The sequence below is a fragment of the Passer domesticus genome, chromosome 10 (assembly GCF_036417665.1).
Source record: "Passer domesticus isolate bPasDom1 chromosome 10, bPasDom1.hap1, whole genome shotgun sequence".
Lineage (NCBI taxonomy): Eukaryota > Metazoa > Chordata > Aves > Passeriformes > Passeridae > Passer > Passer domesticus.
This window is the reverse complement of record NC_087483.1, coordinates 9,834,228-9,852,113: the sequence shown is the minus strand read 5'-3', so window position 1 is coordinate 9,852,113 and position 17,886 is coordinate 9,834,228. Positions and strand designations below refer to the sequence as shown.

The 17,886-nt window shown below is 43.6% G+C and overlaps 1 protein-coding gene across 48 annotated transcripts in view; it reads left to right on the top strand.

Moving 5' to 3' along the window:
* MAP2 (microtubule associated protein 2) overlaps positions 1-17,886 on the top strand; it is a 224,647-nt gene that overhangs the window by 124,136 nt on the left and 82,625 nt on the right. The gene's annotated exons all lie outside the window — the stretch shown is intronic.

The following is a 17,886-nucleotide window of genomic DNA, read 5'->3' as shown; positions in this document are numbered from 1 at the left end:
CAGTATCCATTGTCAAAGCAGCTGTCTCACTTTTGGCTTAGCAAGAACCTGTTTACAGCCCTGGGTGAAAAGGGCTTAAGATGGTGATGATACAAAGGCAGAGCATATGAGAGAGGTGACAGTGCACCTGCACTCTGCTCTGGTTTGTCATCTCCTGCTGCTGCACTGAGTTGTTCCACAGAAGAGATGAGTGATTTGGCAGAGTAATCACAAGCACCATGATTCCAGATCTCCAGAATCAAAAAGGATTGGGTTGGATCAAAGAAATGCACTTTTTCTGCTTTTTGAAAAGAGAAAACATTCAGGAGACTCCTGTCCTCCAGAAGAATAAAAACAAGCATTAGAGAAAACATGTATCACGTAGATGAGCAGATACTTGTTTTGTCAGTATTTCTATATGCACGTGTTCATTCCAGTTTGATTTTCAAGTGAATATAGTTGCTGTTTTCACAAGCATGAATTTAAAATGCTAAAGACAAAATACTGAACTCCAGCAAATGGGAACAGAGTTTGATTGAAAAACTACATCTGAAGTGTAAGGAAGAAATGTGGTGTGAGCAGGGTGGCAAAGAGCTGGATCTTCTGCTGGTGTAACTTCATTTGGGCAGGATAGGGGGAAATACTGCCATTATTTTGGGGAGGAGTGGTGTGTTTGCTCTGGCCTTGCAACACAAAATTGTCTGACAAAAGGAGGGTTTCAGTGAGCACAGATGCCTGTAGAAGCTCATGTAACCTCTCAGCCCAACAAGCCAGAGGAGGTTCAGACTCTGCATCCTTTGAAGAGTAGCATGAACACATACATGAGCATGAAAGCTTTATTCAGGTGGTAAAAGTACCTACTTTGCCTTGTCACTAATAAAAAGGAAGGTGCTGGATTATGGCAGTTTAGGACACATTTCTGTGAGATCATACTTGAACAGTGAGCAAAATCATACTTGAACAGTGAGCAAAATCAATCTCCTGTATTCTCCTTGAGTACTCAGTGCCTTGAGTACTCAGTGCTGCTAGGATACTTAAAAATGAAAAAATTGAAGGATCAAGCACAGGTTTAAAGGAAGGCAAGCTGAGAGTACAGGATGAAAAAAAGGTAATAGTGTATGGTGTAGGATTTGTGTGCACATGCACATGTGCACTTGTGTGTGTATCTGTTGGGTACAAGGCTGGTTTTGGGCTGAGCTATTATAAGCCCCTGTATATCTATCAATTTCCCAACCAGCCCCTAACTTACTTCTCCATGCAGTCTCTCCTGGATTTAGGAATTTCAAGGAAATTGAAATAGAGAATCAAATTTGTCTCTCTGCATTTTTAGGCTGTAAAAAGCAGACACATGAGTTGATTTTCCATGTGTGAGCTTTTCTCTCTCACAAGCCATGGCAGCACAGGGCTGACATGGGCTGTGGGGGCACAGAAAGTGTGTGTGTGCCAGCCTCTCCTGTCTTGAGACATATGATGGGCCTGAGGTTAAGGTGCTTCTTGTTGTTTGCTACTCCTCCTCCAGGAAAGCCCAGCAGTTTTGGAAGGAGCCATTTGCCTCCTGGGTCTCAAACTGTGGGCAGGAGCCACCCCAGCCCTGGCATTTGCTCCCATCGGGCTCCTGGAGGCCACCAGCACGTCCAGCACCCTGCAGGCTCCTGCCAGCCTCTGCCAGGCAGGAGGGGCACCATAAGCAGTGATCCTGCATGCTTCAGGAATTTTCCCATGGCCTCGGAATACCCTCGCGGCAGTGCAAGTATTAAATGAAGGATTAAATTAGCCTGTAAGACTTAAAGTAACAGGCAGTTTTTATTGCAGTTGCCATTTCACAGTTGATAATGTTCCACTAGTGATAAAGTTCTCAGTTGTCTGCTGTGCACAGCTTAAATTTTCTCTGCAGATCCCACCCTTAACTGACAGACCTAAATTATTGCTCTTGGAATAAAGAGTATATCCATGGAGTGTTCCATAGCCTCTTGATGCTGCTCAGAGGTCACACACAGACAGTTTAAGAAGTTGGCAAGTCTGAAATGAAAAGAGAGAGAAACAGTCACAGATCAGAAATAGCATTTTCTTCACAGGGTTGCTGCATCAGTGATTAGGAGATAAAATACAGGTGTAAGTTCCTGTGAGCATTGCTGTCTCTCCTGTGTCCTTTGTGTGACTAAAAGTAACAGTGAGAATTTGCAGTGGAAATAACATATCACAGGTGTGTGACAGGGAAAGCTGTGACAAAGGAAGTGGGGGCTCAGCAAAAGATGTGTTTGCCTCTCCCTGTGTAAGAGCATCCCCCAAGCGTGGGCTGCTGGATGGGGAGGAGGAATAACAGAACCAGGAAGGTGGCACAGAGGGCATCAGGAAAGCTCTCTGAGCTGGGATGTCAGTACAGCCTGTTGGCAGTATTTGGAGCTGAGGACTCGCTTTGGAAGAGTTGCAGCATTCTCTGATGCTGTGGTTTTGCTTCTGGGCTGCTGCAGTGACTCTTCATGCTGGTCCCTGGGCCCTGTGGTTCCCTGTGCATTGTGAACAAACTCAGCATCTCTTCCTGAGAGATGAGCTTTTCTGTGTGTGAGCCATCTCTCTGAAGGGACCCCAAAACATGAAGGTGCCAAGACCATTTGCTCATCTGGGGCTGTTTCTAAGCAGGAGAGGGGAACTTTTAACACCTCTGTCACACTGAGATTACAGGTAATTTTGAATAATCTTTTGAGTGTAAGAATTGTTTGAATTTCTTTTTTCTGCTGTGACCCTGCTAATGCTCAGAAGGGGAGGCAGGAGATGGGGATGGAGCTTGGCAGCAGCCATCTGGAACTGAGCCTTGAGGGCAGCAGGAGGTCAAGCTGAGCATGCAGTGCACTCAGGGAGAGCATTTGTGTATTGATACTTAGTTCAATTAGGCTGGAACCTCTTTGGATACAGGCTCATCTTAGATGAATTTTATACAGAGCATACATACAGCATAGCTTGTATTTTAGGATTTGAAATTTTCTTCATCAGTGATTGAATGTTGGTATTATACACAAAGATGTCAGTGAGAAATGATTAGAACAGTTTTTAGAAAAGGGATATGAATTGATACTAGAAGGGTTTCTTGTAGTAGCTAAGGAAGAAATGTTGGCTTGATTTCTGAAGAGTAAAAAATTCTAGAGATGTTCTTGATTTTTTATTTTGGTTACTTTGCGTTGCCTTTTTTTAATTTTCTTTTTTTTCCAGTGGTTGTTGTAACATTAGGGAAAGTTGGCAAGTGGTCAGAGTGCAAGGTGGAGCTCAGTGGCATTATTGGTGTTGTTTTCTCTTTTCCCATGCAGTTGGCTTCAGTGTCTCCTGCCTGGCACTGGGAGGGCTGCAGTGAGGCATCCCCACCTGGGTGGTTCTGACATGGGGCTGAAGGAGGCTCCTGGTTCTCTTACTGTCACAGTCAGTGTGGCATCCATTCCTCCTTCATCAGCTTCCTCTTAAAAATAGTCTCCTCCCAACCAATAGGCAGTTCTGCAATCTCACTTGAAATGAACTTTTAGCTTCCAGATCAAACTTACAAAAGGTACTTGTACCAAACTAGCCTTTGGGATTTCCTCTTTTGTGTTTATCACTTAGCATCAATCCACCTCTTTCCTCCTTTGAAAGGAGGACTGTCATCAGTTTTGTAATCAACTTCTCTTCCCTCCTTTCTTCTGATTGTCTTAATAGCCATTATCTGCACATTCCTTCATTTGCAAACACCTGTTTTGAACACAACCTGTTTTGAATATTCTGTTACTTGTATCTGTGAACTAGCAAACATAGAATTTGCTACATTTTGAAAGGATTGAGACGTGATCATTAAGCAGTGGGAAGGACACAGAATGTCCTCTGTTACTGTCAAATCACGATGACGATGGCAGTGGTGTTAGTAATACTGCTGTGTAGCAGACTGAGTCACTAGTAGATGCTTAAAACCTGTTTACAGCCAAGAAGCAAAGCAATTCAGGCAGAAATTGACAGACAGGTTACCTGACTTGCTGCAGCTTTTCAGTAAACCTCTTCCCAACTCTTTGGATGCAAGAGGAGGGCCAGAGAGACCAGGAGGGGAGGAGGAAGAAGGAAATGTCATCCTTCCTTTCCCCTCTGTTGTGATGAGTCACAGAGTTTAATTTCAAGGTAAGGAAGGGAAACAGGTGTCCTGTGTGTTGCAGCTTCTGCTTGATTCCTTTGTCAGGGTCAGCAGCCAACCCCAACACAGAACTTTTCCATTTCTGTGTAGTACTTAAGTGACTTTATACAGGGGCAAAATTAAGAAAGTGATGGTGAGTTGCTGAGCTGCATTTTGGTTTTATGAACACTTACTGCGGTTGTTTCTGCATCTCCAGCAGTCAAGTCAACATAATCTCTCCTGTAGCTCAGGAACCAGTTCAGTGTGCTACTGCTGAATTCTCACAATTGTGGGGTTTGTCCCCTGGATGACATGGAGGGAAAGAAAACACCTTGGAATAGAAGCTCATCTCTTCTAAAGGCAGTTGAATTTTTGCTGTGAACATCATTTTTAAAATTAATCATCTTGCTAAGGATTATAGCTTTACAGCTATATGAGAAAGAAATTGCTCACCCTTGTAAAATTACAGTTTCAGTTTTCAAAAGTCCTTGCTGAGTGGTGCACATCAGGCCTTTTTTTACAGGTATGACTGCTCTGGGGGCCTGCTCACAAAGGTCTTGTATCACCTGTCTCTTCCAGTGGTCTGACATGTCCCTTGTTCCTCTTCACAGCAAACCCTGCTGCTGTCTAAAAACACCTTAGTCCACCTGCCATGTTCTCTTGAACTTTCCTGTGCAGCATCTGGTTCTGGCTGGTGTCAGGACAAGGATGCAGCACCCAGGGATGTGCTTGTGTCTCTCACTGAGGGGGGAGCTGGAAGTCAGTGCTGCCTGCAAAGCAGCTGGGGAAAATGATCCCGTTCAAACTTAATACCTGTAAATAGCTTTGTAATGCAAGTCACAAGTTCCTAAGCAATACTGTCTGTAAGTTCAGTGTTAGGGAGCCTGACACTCAGAGTTAAGCCTTCTTTACATGTAGTTAAGCAGTTCTGATAGCAAATATGCTTTTGAAAGAGATAGTGGGAATAATGGAAGTGCTGTGAGCATTCTCCCTGAGAGAAGTTTGAGAGACACAGATTCATTTGTATTGAGGAGTGACACTTGTGAGCAGAACAGATGTTTGAATGCTAATGTTTTTTCCAGCATAGTTGATAAAACCTTTCATAATCATCACCAAAAAATACTGTAGTTGTCATCCTTAAGATGAGTCATTTTTTTCCTCTTATTGTTAATCCCTCTGAGACTTTGGGCCCTTCTGAAGCAGGAAGTTATAATTCAGTCCAGTCTCTAGCCATGACATTTTGGACAGCTGGAATAATTACACAGGGAGGGGGGTATAATACACCATGCAATTAATGTTCAAGTGAGGTCTTGATGTGAGAACTGAGATCCTCACATGGCTTGTCTTTTTGGTGTTTTTCAAATCATCCTTGAATTTTACATTTGAAGACTGCAGGACATTACTGTTAAGATTGGTGGCTGTTCTGCCTTTTGCCATGTCTGTGTGGGAAATCTGGGGTAAATTGCAAGGCACTTTGATCAGGAGTCCTGCTTCAATGACTAATTCCCAATGTTGCATTTACCTACATCTCTATGGGTTTCCTGCAGCATTCTCTTAATAACAGCTCCCTGGTATTCTTATTTTCAACTTCTTTGGGGCAAGAAAAACTGCTTTTTTATACAGTTAACTCTTGCATCAGTTTGGCTGCTAAAAATCATAAGAACATCCACTTTGTGCTGAAAACAGAATAAGACACAACAGGATTTTCAGTCTAAGGTTAATAATGGTGGCATGCCTGGGAACTAGATACTGTGTACAACAGCTTTTGCTGTGATTCTTCTTAATGCTACATGATTCATTACTGTAGCTATCATAATATTAGTGACTAGGTATCCAAGTCTGGATTAGATCACTGTTGTGCTAAATGCTGTGTGCTCAAACAGCAGAGTTGTTCCAGACCCCAAGGAGCTTACAGTCAAATCTCCACAGAGGCATGAGCAGTAAGCTGCCAGAAAGGACACACTGGTGGGACAGTATTTGCCAGGGTAATTAGTACCTTAGAGACCCCACAGTTCATGCTGGGAAATCGTAACCTCATAGGATGTGCAGCCTACAAGGGATCAAATCCTATTTTACCTGGGGGGTATTTCAATTTAAAATCCAGTGTATAGTGAGTGGTACAATACAGGAGGTCAGTTTCGCCTCTTGTTTGTCTCTGCTGTTTTAGTATGTTTCCCCTAATACAGCAATAGTGTAGTTACTGATGCAGCTCTATTTCTGCATATTATTCACTGTAGCAAGCAACAGAAATGGACAACATAGTTCAGCTCCATTTAAAACTAATGTAAATGTTGTCCTAAGAACAGAATTGGGCCCCCTTGCTGCCCCTTTTTCCCCCTAGGTTCTGAATGTTCAGATAACTGGCTTCCAGCTCTCAGTAAAATCATCAATAAAGATGAGAAAACCTATTTCTTCTTGGCCTGAGTGAGGAAGATTTGGTAAAGTCATGAAAGTGCCTTCTCTTGCAGTCTGAAATGTATCTAGACCTTCCAGAGTAGATCTGTGCTTTGAAATGCCTGAAGTCAGGACTTGCTTGTGGTTCGTGTTCAGCTCAGTGCTGGAAATGGTGTTGCCAATTGAACTGTTCTTTAAATAAAAATAATAGGTATTATTTGTCAGTGTGGGGTGGCATCCAGTATTGGCTCTCTGCTTAGAGCTTGTCATGTTTATCACTACTCTACAAACAATCTCTGCCCCACCTCTCCAGCCCCTGTATTCCCTTCCTGTGGTACCATGTACTGCTGGTTTGCTCATCTTCTTGGTTCCCTGTGGCAGATTCCCACACTCTACTGTGGTCTTTCAGATTCCCAGCATCTGATTATTCCTTTCATGCCCACTTTGCCTTACCTGTATTGTTTTTCCTCGTTCTTCACTGAATTATCTCCATTTACTCCTTGGACCTTTGGGATTTCTTGACTTTCTTTGCATTTTCTCAGCAACTTTGTGTCCTCTGTGCAGTGACTTCTCTCTCTCTGCAGGTTAACCAGCACCTGTTTCATCCTTCACCTGTTTCATCCTTAACCTGTCTGTGCTTAGACAGTTAGTTTGGCCAGAAAGAGTATCTGCTGTGACTGCATGTGAGCTCCACATCTACTGAGCAGAGCACCAGGACACTGCCAGACAGGAGAAATACAGGCTCAGCTCTTCTCCTTGGTTTTTTTCCCCTTTTTTTCCTCTCTCTCTTTTATCCATCTGTGGATTTCCTATGGTGGTAGGTAGGAGCTTAGAATCTTCTGTCAAACATGGTAGAAATTGTAGACACAGCAGACAGGCAGAGACAGGAAACAGGAGCACAAGTAGTGTAAGAGAATTAAAGAATTTGTGTGTTCAGCTATATCTTCAGCTGAGGTGACCAGCAGAACCAACCAGGCAGTTTACAATATTGATTTGACATCAGGGAGAAATCTGAAGGACCTGTTTTGTATATATGGAGGCAAATTGGTATCAGGGACTTGATGCATACCTTGTGCTTTATGTTTTCTTAAGTGACTTCTGGCACTATATTGTGTCACATTTTTGATTCCTACCAAAGACAGTTCTTTCTACAAGTATTTTTAGAAATGAGCATCCATCAGAAGAAGAAATGCAGTAAGCTTTATATAGATTCCTGGAGGAAAGATGTGGGAAGTGCTGTGGAGTATCTGTAAAAGAAGTCATTTAGAGACAAGCCATTTGGTTAGGCCAGCAGCCCTATGGAGTTGAAATAAGAATCTACATTTTTGTTTGTTTTTGTGATAATACCAACAGCAGGGGACTCCTTGATGTAGTTTGTAGGCTGCAACCTTCATCAGAGACTTCACATCCAAGTTCTAAACTGTGGCTATTCTGTCAGTCCTGGCTGATGATGGAGAGTTCTAAGGGATCAAGTTCCCTTTCAGCAGCACCAGGGGCCTGAGCTGAGATTTGAGGCACCCAGGGAGTGGAGCTGTTTGGCAGTCTCTGTCCCCAGAGCTGTCAGGCAGGAACACAGTGCCCCAGATCCCTCTGTTTCCCTGTGTGCTCTGCTGTCAGTGGCCAGTGTTGCAGTCCTTCCTCTTGAGTCTCCTTTTTGTGGCTTCAGGTTTGTTGTGCTGCCTTCAGGCAGATGCTGTGTCTGATAAATGTCCCTCCTTGAGCAAAACTTTGTGAAACCTGGATCCAAAGGCTTTGGCTGGGAGCCAGAGCATCCTTGCATGTATGGAAGAGAGATCCCTTGCCCTGAAGTGTTTGCAGCATAAACAGGCAAGTTACACACCGTGTGAATATTGTAGTATGTGTTTTACAGATGGGAGAACTGAGGCATGGGCCTGTTTATTCATAAGTTCAAGGTAATAGTGCCAGGTGAGCAGCAGAGTCCTGGACTAATTCTAATCTTGGATCTCAGTGCCTTAACCACAAAACTGCTCTGCCTTTCTAAAAATCCTTGTGAATCTGTATTACACCACAATTGTATGAGGAAGAAAACCTCTTTTTGAGTGAAATAATTTTGGAGGCACTTCCATTGGTACATGAAATTCTTCATCCCTTGATCAACTTTAGCAAATTCTATGCAGGTAATGCCTAATGGAAGCAGACAAATTACCAGAAAATAATAAATTAGCAATAATCCATGGAAGATGAGAGACAATCATGGTCTTAGCAGTCTATAGCTAATAAGAGGGAAATCTCTTCATTTAAAATTCCTAATGTGACTAATCTCCTGGTAAATCCATGCCTATGAAGGATAAGTCAAGCTTTTTTCTTAAACAGAGTTTTTTTGTCAGTGGGAGGTTTGGATGAGCATAAGCATTATTGTTCTCCTGTTTGCAGCTCTATGGGGGCATGATCCCAGAGTCACTGCAACTAGCAGAGAGAAGGAGAGGAGGAAAAGCAATAGAAAATGATGCCATTGAGCCAAGGGGCTGTCTGAGCTGGTCCTGCTGGCCTAAACTGGCACAGACCCTCTGTTGTGGGTCATCAGTGTGAAAGTGGGCTGCATTGAGATCAGCCATGGCTAATGTCAGTCTGACTGTTCTGTCATCAGCTCAGCCCTCTTCTCATATCTCTTTGCACCATGTCTCACCCTCCTATATGAGATGCCCATGGTTTTCTGAGTATACAGGGTCACGTTTTGCTCCTGTTTTGCCTGTGTAGTGTACAACCCGTGGAAGTTGGTGGGAGTCAGTTCTTTACATGTGCAGCTGGAAGGGGCTGACATGGAAGCTCCAGTCAGTCAGTGGGTGTAGATTTGGAGGTGGGGTAAGTCAAGGTGGTTCTCTTGACCTCAATGAAATTACCTGTGATAGATGCTCCTTAGAATTCTTCCCTAAAATATGACTGACAGTGATCAGAAAAGTCTCTTTTCGGAGCTTGTCTGGTGGGGGTTACGACACTCTCCGTATCTGATGTTCTAAGTTCAAGCAAATACACTTGTATCTTTTTGCATGGCTGAGAGCCTCTGGTGTCACTGGAAGATGTTTGTGTCTCCCCAGCCTAGGTGGTGCAATCCTCCCATGCAGCCTGCGTGATTCAGACAGGATATCTCTGTCTTTAGGGTGTCCCTCCTGCTGGTGCATGGGTTTGTTTCTTCCTCTGCTGGAACCCTTTATTATCTGCAGTGCTTAACTCATGGCAGGTGAAACTACAGCTGCAAGGGCACACGATGCACATGACATTCAAAATGGAGAGAGCAGCTATTAGTGTTGTGTAAAGATGCAAGTGGAGGACTGGGACTCCTGCCTGCTCCACTGAAGCTATCTCAAAGGTCTATTTTATCCCCCTTGTTTCAACTGAGTTTACATTGTCCTTTTGAGAAGGTGGTATCCAGGGTTTCTGGCATAGTTCAAGTTCATGCCATCTCTCTCTGGCTGATAGATTTTTCCTCACGGAGCTGCTGCTTTTGAAGCTGAAAGGATGCCTAGTGCTCCAACATGGATAGTGTTGTGGAGAGGGTGATTGATCTTTCATGGGGAAATTAATTCTGTTCTCACCTGCAATGAGATACAGTTTAGGTGGTCTCTTAATTACAATAGCAATCATTTCCCTCCTGTGGAGGAGTAGATCTATCTTTTAAGAGAGAGCTCTGTGACTCCTTTTGAGTAAGTGCCTAGTGAGAACACTGCCTGTTCTGTCAGAGGTGGGAAGCTCTTCTCTTTTCTTGCCCACCACTGCCTGCAGGCTGTTCCTGCAGTCTGCATCAGCTGTGGCATTTCACACATCCACTGCTGACCAAGCTGCTTGGTGTGGTTTGTTGCTGGTTTTTGTTTCGGCCACAGTCTAATTATCTGATTTGACACGGCTGAAGGCTTGGGGTGCAAACTGGCTCCTAGTCAGACTGTAGGAATGCAGTGTCCATGTCCATTAATCCAAATGTAAGGCTGTAAATTAAAAAGAAAAAAAGAAACAAGCAAGAAGCCTAGAAGATACAGTGCTATTGTTTGAGTTTCTAGAAGTAAATATTCATAAAAATCAGCATAAATGTATAAAGCTAACAAATTGGTAGGGTGAAGGGGAAAGCAGAGGGTTTCATAGCTTTGATTTATCTCAGATATCAACAAAAAACCTTTCTGTCCTGGGTGGCTGTCGGTGTTGCCCTCACGTTTAACATACATGTAATTGTCTGGATTTCAAATCGAACCTTGTATCATGGTGGAGAATATGTATGTGAACTTTATCTTCCTTGAATGGAGTATTGTATAAAAGTACTGGACAACAACCGAACCGTCAGCTAAATTTTTTCCTGACTAAAGTATTCAGCAAAATATATCTCTCTGGGTGTCTCTGCTGCCTCTTACTGCAGAAGGCTGGGGAGCTTGTGAGAATACTGCAATGCAGCAAGTGTACTACCACTGATTAAAAGTAGATTTTTTTCGTTTTGTTTTGTTTTGTTGTTGTTTTTACCCCCTTTCTGCAAGCTTGTGGGTGGCATTTTAATCAAGTTCTCATGGTAACAAACATAATTTAAAAGCACCAAAGCCTTCAAAATTAGGCTTTTTTCTGTATGTGATTGAGGTGGGTGTTCAAGTCATTACAACTGCAGTGATGCTGGTTATTTCAGGGTTTCTGGTGCAGAGATGACAAGGGAAATAAAATGGAAGCAGGTGGTGCTAAATGCAGAAAACATTCATCATCTTTTTACCAGGTTCCATTGTTGTGCTCTCCGTAAAGAGGGTGCAATTAAAGTAGTGTGTAATGTACTCCTTACGTTGCTGTTTCATTCTTTCAGATGTATTCTGGCATCACAGTTATGCCATATTTGTATTTCCTGAGGGAGGCAGTTTTAGTGACTGATGTTTTCATCCACTATTGCAGTATGAGCCCCCATCAAAGCACACATGAAAATGCTTGAAAAACTGGAATTCTGTGTGGAGTTGTCATGTATTTCTCATGTAGGAAAAGATGCAGAGAAAAAGCAGCCAGAAGGGGTTGAAATGAAGCCATGAAGGATCTGATTTGAATGCTTAACCTCCTGTTAATGAATTGATCTTGAAAACACTACATGACTAAAACATGCTAACTCCTGAAAGTCAGTTGGTCAGTCTAGTGCTTTGCCATGTGTGGTGTAAATGTGTTGTGTTTGATGCTTATTGCACCCAGTAATTTTATAGTGCCATGTATTTGCAGTCCTGCAAGTAGGCAGTGACCAAGGTAGTGCAGGTCAGTAATCCCGTGGGGGTGTTAGAAAATTTAAGATACTCTTAGGTGCTGAGGAAAAAAACTTGATTTACAATGAGAAAATGTACGGGCTATTTCCAGCTCTTAAATACATGAAGTTCCATTTTTTTGTGGTGTGATTTGGTGTTTCTTTTGTTTTGTTATTACAGCCTGCTTACAGGACATGAGCAGTGAAGGATTGAAGGATTTAACAGTGTAACACCCCAAATATCCTTGCCTAGCTTACTTGCAGAAGAATGATATCCTTGTCCCAGGAGCAGTATGTCAGGGATTGTTGATGCATGTTGGTGATTTCCCAGCAGACATGCCTGGCTCTGTTGGTAGGACCAAGCCCACACCTTCAGAAAAGTGTTGAAAGTAGAATTTTCAGAAGCACGAGGATTGCCAGTAAGACAGAATGCTGCACTTAGGGGTTGGGTAAGGATAGAGACATCTTGATATGGAGAAAAAAAGCTCTCCTTGTCTCCCTGGCTTCCCTCACAGGTATTATTGATCTGTTCTGCTGCAAGGCTGGACTGCTTGACTCTTCCTCCTGCTCAAGAACAAGTTGAGTGCTTAGACTTCTTCCTGCCAAGGGACTGGCTGTTCATCTTATTGTATAAAAGTCCAGTTCTGCCCTTTAGTGCCTAATTTGGCTTTGCATTGACACTGCACAATGATTTGCAGAGATGGAGATGTCCAGGGGCTTTAATGTAATATTCTATGCCATGGCTGCAGCACTGGGCTTTGCTGTTGCTGCCCATGTTCTTATGATCATCTATCTTGCTGAAATGGAAAAACAAATGTTGGGAGTTAAGTTGTGATGATTTTTAAAATCTAGATTATAAGAAGAGGTGGAGTGAGAAGTTTTCTTGTACCATGTCTTTAGGATATTTTCCCTGTTTTTTATACCAGTCTGGGAATTTGAGCAGAAGACTATAAATGCTGCACTGACTGTCCCTCATGTGAGCTCTTTCTGTACCTTTCTGGCTGCAGAAGATTGTTCTGGCATGATAAGGAGAGCTTTGGACAGGTTTATGAATCTTCCTGTTGTCTTTGGGAATCTTTCACATTAAAGCCTCCTGGGGTTTTGAACAGATAAATCAGTAAAAAAAGGAGTAAAAGTTCAACAGCCAAAGAAAATAGAGCCATGTTGGGTTTCATGCTAGGGAACAAAGAGCAATGAAATATTAACTGTATGGAGAGAACTGATTATACAGTAACTTCCTGTCACCTTTGTGTTCATTTAGTATTGATAGAAACTTTCTATTTAAGAGCATATCTTAGTAGTTCCTTGCTGTGGCTAAAGGAAGAGCAGCACCTGCATTTCAGAAGCTGCAGGTGGATATGAGCATGCTCCTTGGAAGTGGTACAGCAACCTGAAGTGCACTGCATTCTTCAAAGCAGTCTGTCATTTGAATGTTTCATGTCTGAAACATCAGCTATATTTTTTAAATGGTATTTTTTTCCACTGATCATGGGCTTTTTCCACTGATCATGGGCTATTTAACATAAAGTGGAATGAAGTGGATGTTGTAGTCTTTATTAGTCTGATGTTAACAATATGCACGTCACAAGTAAGGGACTCTAAACTGGTCAGAAATTTGAAGACAATTGAGGACTGCAAAAATTTGCTTCAAGAAAAATCTTCTGACTTTTTTTAATATTCACAGAGGAACACTGACAAAGCACCAGAGTAAATCCTCTCTGAAAATCTTTGCCAATTGGCATGCACGCAGTAGGGTTTGATCCTAGCAGTGCTTCAGGAAAAGGAGCTTTTAGGATTTCATTATTCTAGTTTGTGCTGCAGCCCCACTCATGTCAAGTGTTTCAAACTGGTAACAGCTAAAAGGACAGCAGCAAAGGCATTCTTTTAATAATATGGTAAGTATATGGACAGTAAGTATTACGTCAAAAAAAGAAAAAAAGTGGTTTTCATAATTTCTTGGTCTTTGACAGTGCATATGTAGGGTACCCAGTGATGCTGGAAAATACTTCAATCCTCTACCCTGGAAAAATGCCTCCAAATGCCACGTCAGCCTAATGAAGTGCAGACATCAGCTCTGGGGTGGGAGGCAACTATGATAATCGTGAACTGATCAGGAAGTCTCTATCCCTGAACCTGTATTTTTTCATCTGCATTTTCATGGCCGTAGGGGTGTTTCAGAGATGGGTGTAGGGCTGGACATGGGCTGTATGCTGAGGCACATCTTCTCCTGTGCCCAGAGAGGGGCTAAGAGGAGTGAGCCTGAAGAGGGACAGTTAGTCTGTATAGTACTGAATTTACTGCCTCTTTATTCATGGGTGCATTCTCAAAATTTGGAGGAGTCTCCAGCGTTTGATGGGAGGAGTCTTTTGTTTCACATGGTGCAAGTCTAGGTGCAGAGAAAGCAATGGTGGTTTATTGCTTGTGATAATTTTTGGATGTGGGGGGGGTGGGGGGTCTCTGGACTTCAGAAAAACGTGTCCTGATGTTTGGCATGGGCTCTGTTGCACGGGCTGTTAGGAGCCTCGTATGACTTTTGTGCTACAGTCTGGGCCCTGCCCAGGACAAACCTTGTCTCAGGGCTCAGGCTGATTAAATTCAGGTAATTTTATACCTTTGAGACTGGATCTGGGACAACTGTCTTGCTGCCTGTTACTCGCCACTGGCATGTTGAGAGATGAGGGGGAGGCCTTGGAATGTTGTGCCCCTTTTGATGGCCAGGACCTGCCTGGGGGTGAAGTGGCATGCTTCAACAAATCCCTGACGAATGTCACTAAAGTCAGTATTTGGTGTTGTCCCATCTGGTATCTGTAAAAGTGCTGCTTTTGCTGCATTTTTTACATCTTCTAACAGCTCAGAGGAAGTCTATTGCCTGGTCTTCTGGCTTAGTGAAATCTCCCTCCCTGGCTAAATGGTCTAATGTTAAGTGTGCCCATCTTCTTGGGCATAGTCCTTTAATAGTTGTTGTAGTTGTTTTTTCCATACTTCCTCCCACAAGATGAATTCAGTGGGGGAGAGTAGGATGTGCATAAAAAGTCTCGAGTCATGGGGTGCCATGACATGGGCTGCAAACACTACATTCAGCAGGTTGTTAAAATAGGGCGAGTTCCTCCCATGATCTTTTGCAGCTTTACAAATGTCTTTCATTTCCCCATGGGAGATGGATTCCCATCCCGGGTTAGCTCCCCTGTGATACTGCACTGGTGCCACTTGAATTTTGGACACCAGTTCCCAATCCCCTCCCGTTACTGCTGCTTCCCACATCTTCTGCCATGAGTCTTCAAATCTGGATGAGCCCTCACTCTTTCTCAGAAGAGGAAGTTTGCCTCTTGGTAGAAGAGCAGGTTCTTGGGCTGACCAGCATGGCCCATTGTGTCGGGCCTGAGGTAGCCAAGATGGCTGCCTTCCAGTCGGTGCCATGTCTGCTTACAGTGGTGTGGGAAGCAGAAAGGGCTGAATCAGAGGAGATGGGGTCTGCTGTGAAGGGCCTTATATCAAAATGGTGGGGTTCCAGGGTGGGATTCACAGTGTGTGGTTCAGGGTGAAGGGTCCCAACGCAGGGGGAGGACCCGATGAAAGAACGGGGAGCGAGAGCGAACTCAACATGGCAGCCCCCCTCACGAGGTGGGCGCCATTTTCTAAACCATAGGAAGGGAGGTAGGATTGAGGAATAGTGGGACGTGGGTTAAGGTAGGATCCAGAGTGGTATGGGCCAGTAGAGCCCTGAGAAGGGGATAGAAATGAGGGGAGATGGCAGATAGCAGGTGACTCACCTCTGCCTCATTGCAGGTTCCATCTCCTGTCCCGTTCTCAGGGTTTTTTGGGTTAGGGACACAGGGGATGGAATGTGAGAACTGGGGAGGTGTCAGCACAATAGGACAGGACTGGGTAATAAGTCACATGGACTCTATGCATTTACAGAAGGCTGATAATTTTCTTTATTAAGAAACCCATACTTTTATATCCTAGTTTGCTACAGGTGGACCTAATCGGTCCTCCAATCCAAACACTATCACCATTGGTTAATTAAGAAACCACCCTTTGGTAAACACGTCTCCATAACACATTTTACATGTTCCCAATACCAGGTTCAGCAAGCCAAGATAAGGATTGTTTCTCTGATTCTTTGATCTTCTCACAGTCTTTCCCAGAACGATGCCTGGGAAAGTTGCCTGTTGCTCTCTGTGACCAGAGACCTGCTGCCACAGGGAGGAACAGCAGGACTTTGAACACTGCAAACAGCCCATAAATTAAATGAAAGGTAGGGTAAAATTCAGCAACTCTCAAACCCCTTGGGTTTGTAAAAAATGAAGTCTTTCCCCAACAGCATCCCAAAATGCCAAATGGCAAACAGAATCAACAGAAATGTCTGGAAATTCCTTAAATAACCAATGAATAAAAGATTTTAAACTCCCCTCATAAAAATTTTTCCCCTCTAAAATCAGAACTTTCTTATCCCACACATGGGGGAGGCAGCTGTGGCTCAGACACTTGGTGGTGGCAGTGCCAGTGGAAAAGCTCAGAGATTATGGAATCCACGACAGGAGAAATGAACACTGCATTATTCTCAGCAAGACAGACCCAGAGAGTCCAAAACCATTCCCTCTGATCTTCCAGAATTCAAGTTGATTCTTCCTGAAAGCCATTCCAGCAGCACCAGGAGTTTGGACAGGAATAGAGCCCAGATGTGTGTGACAGGCAGCACTCTGCTGATGAAAAGTGTGTAGCAAAGCCTTTGAGATACCTGTGTTGGGAGTTCTTAGCTTTCCCATGGCTGAATCTGTACTTTCTTTTATGGCCGAGAACTTGTGGAAGCAGGGAGTGAAGGACAGAAGAGAGAGCTTTGATGAAAGGTGTGGATGGGAAAGCAGTGAAATAGAGGCAGGTTGGAGAGAGGGGCTGAATGGGACAGACATCCAGGAAGGAAAACTGGAAGTTAATAAAGGATTGGGAAACTGCTGTTTGGAATGAAACCTGCAGGAGAAGACCTGGAAGTGGACAGTGGTATGGGAAGGGTGACACTGGCAAAGTCTGCAGTGGTGGAAGCTGCAGATGGGACAACAAACAGGCCCTGGGTGAGGGACTGAAGACCATGGGGCAGTGGATGTGCAGCTGGTGCAGTAGGTACTGAGATAATCCAGACAGAGGGAATGGGAAGAATGAAATATGTTTGTTGAGCTAGGCAGTAGCTTATATGTGCAGAAGGATACCCAGTTAGGGTTATGCAGTTATCCCTGTTTTATTTGACAGCTCAGCTCCTGAGGTGTAACTGTGCACCCTAATGGCATTTCAGATAGCTCTGTATGTGTGATAGATGTTGATGCACCTCTAGACAAAGTCTGATTTGTGACAGTTACTTGTTTTGCTCCTTTTGCATATTGGCAAATAATGCAAATTATTTTTAGTATGCTCTATCAACAAAAACAGAACAAAACTTTCTATTCCTAAACAAATGAAGTTAGGCACTACCCAGATGTGTATATTCAAGTGCCTGCCATGGCTGGATTTTGTTGCTGCCTGATAGATAGTGATTTACTCTGTAAGTTTTGTGCCTTGAGCTTTCAGAAATACACTACTTTTCATCATGAAGCCCTGCAGAAGTCTAGCAGTAATAATTAGCAAGCCATAAAAATCGACCTGATTTGTGGGAGCCACTGAAGAATGCAAGGAGACATTTCTGTTCAAGGAGCTAGGAACAAAAGCGCGTGGTTACTGACCCAGTCATGTCAGACCTGAATTTTGAGGGAATCCCAAGTGATAAGTGTTCTGCAGTCTGAATACTGCCTATTCATTCAGCCCTTCTGGCAGAGTGAATGAATCATCTTTTCAGCCAGAGACAGCCCCTCTGGGTCAGAGTCGAGGTCATTGGTGGGACATGTGTTCCAGACTGCTTGCCCTACATGAAAAAGAAAATATACAAGACTTTGCTTGCACTGTTGGAGCTTTGAGCCTCTCAGCTATAAAACATTTATATACACTGTCTCATCAGCCCTCTTAGAAGTAGTGGCTCTGGATACATAACCAGGTCCTTCTAGAAGGGCCATTTGTCTTCCTTGCTGCCCCTGTGCTGTTCCTCTTCAGGAGCACCCCTGACACAGAACATTTCTCTCAGCTGCTCTTCCTGGTGATGTCCCCCACCTGATAATTCCCTCTGTGTCACTGTAGTCACCTCCGTGCTGCCTCTGGG